Below are 4,754 nucleotides of genomic sequence, written 5' to 3'. Positions count from 1 at the left end.
AAGACCCGGGCGTTTGGACTCCGTCTTGCCCTAGCTTCATGCAGGGCGACAGGAGGGATGGTTCAAGACCAGCATCTCCCCACCTTGGCACGACTGACATTTTGGGCTGGATGATTCTTGGTGGCGGGGGCTGTCCTGTGCACTGCGGGATGTTCAGCGTCTTTCCCGGCCTCTGCCCACGACATGCCAGCAGCAGCACCCAATCTAGTTACGACAACCAAGCCGAAATGTCTCCAGACATCGCCAAATGTCCCCTGGGGGCCCAAGTTACCCCTGCCTGGTTGAGAACCACTGCTCTAGCCCAGAGCTGTTCACTAAAAATATAATGCAAACTACATGCATAATTTTAAATATTCTTATAGCCACATTTAAAAAAGTAAGAAGATACAGGTGAAATAGATTTTTAAAAATATATTTTATTTTACCCCAGGTACTATCACTTCAACATGTAATTAATATAAAAGGTTATTAATGAGATATTTTATATTCTTTTGTTCTTACAAAGTGTTTAAAATCTGGTGTGTATTTTTTTATACTTATACACAACTCAATTCAGACAGTGTACTTTAGACCACCCACCACTGCTGCCTGCGTGGGGAATTTAAGTGTGTGCTGTCCCAAATCCACCAGGAAGAGCCTGAAACTGGAGCCTCGCTGTTCGAAGTGTGGCCCCCGACCAGCAGCAGCAGCAGCAGCCAACTCACCTGGGAGCTTGTCAGAAATGCAGGATTTCAGGCCCGTCCTGGAACTGCTGAATCAGAATTTGCATTTTAACAAGCTCCCAGGAATCGGTGTGCCCATTACAGTTTGAGAAGAACTGGGTGGGGGAATCAGAGTGCCCAGGTACCAGGCATCTAGGGGGTGACTCAAGTGCCTGAAATAAGACAGATGACTTAGTAGACATTGTGCCTCCCTGGTAACCAACCTCCTTGAGTCCCAGTTTCCCTATCTCTAAAATGGGTATTATTCAAACTCTTTCTCAGGGTTGGGTGGGACTTAAGTGTGAACTCATCACCACTGTGCCCTCTTCCTCTCTGGCCACAATGCCCTACTTATCACTCAAAAGCTTTCCAGAATTTTCTTAATGTTATGCCCTGGGTTGGGCAGGGGGTGAACAGGAGGCAGTTTCTGCTTCTTGGGATGCTGCCCCAAGAAGGGAGACCCTCCTGAACCCAACTGCAGTGGCCCCCCGGGTGGTGGGAGCCTGCTGCCCCCTCCCCATGTGGAGCAGTTGGGGGCAGTGTGCGTGAGGTGGTGGTTCTGTCACCTGTGTGGCCTTCCTGTTCCCAAGGCCAGAATGTTCTAGAAAAATGGTTATTAAGGAGCTACCGGTTCACTGTTTGCCAAGTTCCTCTCCCTCGGCAAGACTATGTTCTAAGTCTCGCCCTCCAGCCCGGGATCTGGGTAAAGCCTGGCTCTGCCTTCTGAATGTCAACTCCTCTGGATTTCTAGTTATGACACGTCCACGGTGGAAGATGCTTATCTCCAAACCCCTCCACGGCTCAGCCCGGCGCTCACGCCCCTGCCTTCCTTCAGGTCCCTGGGCGGGCTCCCCGGCCAGGCAGGAGGCGGGTGAGGCCAGAACTGTGTCGGGAAGATGCCCCTGCGACTGCCCGACCTCAGCCGGAGTGGGGAGTCAGGCGGAACACACAGAACTGCTAGCAGAGGGCAGCGGGCACAGAGGCAGGAGGCGGGGGTGGAAGGAATCCCATTTGCCTTGGTTTCCCCCTGTCCAGCAGGCTGGGATGTGATCTCGGTCAAGCTGGATGCTGAATTGGGGGCCGTGGTGGGGGTTCCTGTGGGCGGCAGTCGCATTTAAGAGGGTGAGTGCTTTAAACATGAATAAAGTCCCAGGGTTTATCCTGCCCCCATTATGATCCAGAAACATCACCTTGGACCAGGGAGAGACTTTGAAAAGAGGAAAAAAAAAAAAAGGAGGCGGGGGAAGGAAGGAAGGAAAAAAGGGAGGAATGGATGAATGCGAGGAAGGAAGAAAGCTAGAACCTTAGAAAGTGTCTGAAACATGAAAAAGATGCAAAAAGGAAGTAAAGAAAGAGGCGAGTGGAAGAACAGATGAAGGAACTAGATTTGTTGCATACCTAATACCTTGTGGGCAGTTTACTGTTACGGTGTTTCTCCTTACCCTCCTCTTCTTCCTCCATTTCCTTCTCTCCGTCTAATACTCATTTTGCAGGCAAAGAGAATGAGGCCGAGAGAAACTGCTCTGAGTCAGAGAGTCCCGGGTTGGAGTGTCCCTTACCAGCTTAGTGACCTTGGGCAGGTCACGGAATCTGTCTGGTCTTCAGCTTCCTCATCTGTAGCAAGGAGACAATAATAACTACTTTGCAGAGCTGTGAAGTAAATGAGATAATATACGTAGCACCTAGCACATGTCTAGCATTCAAAACATGGTAGTTATTAGCACAATTACTTTTAAGTGAGTTGCCCGAGGCCACACAGCTAGTGAAGACCAGAGTTTTGACTCAGGTCTGCTGAGTTCAGAGCACACACATTCCACCACACCAGACTGACTCACTAGGTGGTGACAAATCAGCAAAGTGGCACATAACCCATAAACCCTCCCTCCCACAGGCATACATTTATGCACAGGGAGTGACACCAATTGTTTTTGTCTGCCCAGCAACCATTCCTTTTTATTCCGGAAACAGCATCTATCCCTTTTTCAGTCTGTGAGGTTTGGATGGGTTTAACACCATTCCCAAGTCTGGGGATAAATACGTGCCCCAAGCCAGGCCAGTCAGAGTTAATCCTGATATTTTTTTGTTGAGAAGGAAGATTTCTTTCTAATGAGGTTGTTAAACTGGTAGAATATAAGCCTAGAGGTACTGGAAAGATTCTTTGTCACCTTGTGGGCCTATAAGGGCGGAACCAAGAGATAAAAAAAACACAACAGATTCCTAACACTATCATTTGGGCACCTGGATACAGCTATGCCTGAAGACATCTGTTGGAATTTTTTTCCCCTCTAGCTGATTTGAATCCAGTTTCTTTCTTGCAACCGAAAGTCCTCATTGACTAATTTGAGGCTTGTTTGACACTAAGGCTCATGTACTTTAAACCATCCCACATTGACTCAACAGTAACAGGAAAAAAGCAAAACAAATAAAACAAATACTTTTTCTTTCTTGCTTTCTTTTATCTTATATATGTGGTACTTTTGCTAACAATTGCTGAATGAGAGTGCAAAAGTGTCCAAGAACAGTCCTTTCACATTACCACTTGTTAATGACCTCATTACCTCCATGAACACCATTTTTCTTTGTGTCAATACCATAGTTGTCCACATAAAACTTGTGTCTTCTTCAAAAATATACCAAGCTCAAATTCTGGTGCCCCTTTGGGAAAATCAGAGGTGGTGAAACATAAGTAAGAATATATATATTTTTACTCATGGTTTGGGATTGTTCTTGTGGTTGAATGCCTCCAAAGTAATCCTTCAATAAATACTTACTGTCCCCTTCCTTGTGCCAGTCTCCTAAGTTGTCTTAGGATAATCAAGATACGTAGAACCATCCCCTCATTTCTTAGATATTTAGCATTCCAACAAACAGCAAAAAAGCTCTTTCCTCTCCCTTGCCAAGGATGTGTGTCTTCCATCTCTTCCTTAAAGACAGTGACTTGGCAGTCCGGGTCTCAACCTCAGAGTTGGCTTTGGTCACCGGAGCCTTCATGAAGCCATCTGTTGGGGTGTTGAGTCACTGAGTCATGAGGAGGAATGTCTCCCAGTGAACATCACACCAGAGCAGCTAGACTCCCAGCTAAGCTGGCTGGTGACCTGGCCGCCCCTGAGCAGAGACGGGAGTTGTGGGAGGTGGAGGGCCGCTCGACGCAGACGGTCACCCTGCGATGACCTCACCTGCCAAACCAGTGACTCAGCTCCCGATTTTCTCCCCTACCAGCCAAATCTTGCTCGTTTGGAATACCTGAGGGGAATACTTGTCTCCTGTGTTTAGTGAAAACACACAGTTGGGAGCTATTTTTAAAGGCATGACGTTTTCACTTACTTTCAAGTGGAGGCAGCAACCCAGGCAAAGCCAGGACATGGGTCACAGGTTAAGATCGCTTGTGCTTTAAGAAGAGTCTCCTTTTACAAGAAAGAGTTGAATAAGAGTGGGGTTACTGTGTAGTTTGCTTTTTTCCTTAAATTTTTTGCACTGTAGTAAAATATACATAACATAAAATTTACCATTTTAAGTGTACAACTCAGTGGCATTAAGTGTATTCACAGTGTCGTACAACTGTCACCACTATCCACTTCTAGAGCTCATTCATCATCCCAAACAGAAATTCTATACCCGTCAAACAAGAACTCATTTCCCCCTCCCTCCAGCCCCTGGAAGCCTCTAAACTACTTTTGTATCTGTAAATTTATCTATTCTGGTTATCATATATAAGTGGAATCATAAAAAACTGTCCTTTTGTGCCTGACTTACTTCACTTAGCATCATGTCTTCAAGTTCCATCCATGCTGCAGTATGTATCAGGATTTTACTCCTTTTTAAGGCTGGATAATATTCCATTGTATGAACATACTACATTTTATCTATCCATTCATCTGTTGATTGTTTAACAGTTGGGTTGTTTTGACCTTTTAGCTATGGTGGGCGGTTTACTTTTGAATCTTTAAAAACCATTTGTTTTCTTTAGTAGTTAGAAAATCTTCTCCGTAAAGCCTCTTGGAATTCACCTATAAATTGGCACTAAGATGACCAGTTCTAACTACTTCTCATGTG

At 45.8% G+C, this 4,754-nt stretch overlaps 1 long non-coding RNA gene across 1 annotated transcript; it reads right to left on the bottom strand.

Moving 5' to 3' along the window:
* Positions 1–473: 473 nt before the first annotated feature.
* Positions 474–4,541, bottom strand: LOC123623139. Its single transcript, XR_006729802.1, has 3 exons — positions 4,026–4,541; positions 3,473–3,700; positions 474–3,356 (listed from the first exon to the last, which is right to left on the bottom strand). It is a non-coding gene; the product is annotated as an uncharacterized LOC123623139 (long non-coding RNA).
* Between the last annotated feature and the right edge of the window lie 213 nt (positions 4,542–4,754).

Source organism: Lemur catta, chromosome 18, assembly GCF_020740605.2.
Source record: "Lemur catta isolate mLemCat1 chromosome 18, mLemCat1.pri, whole genome shotgun sequence".
NCBI lineage: Eukaryota > Metazoa > Chordata > Mammalia > Primates > Lemuridae > Lemur > Lemur catta.
The sequence above is the reverse complement of the archived record's forward strand: the minus strand, read 5'-3'. Positions and strand labels throughout refer to the sequence as shown.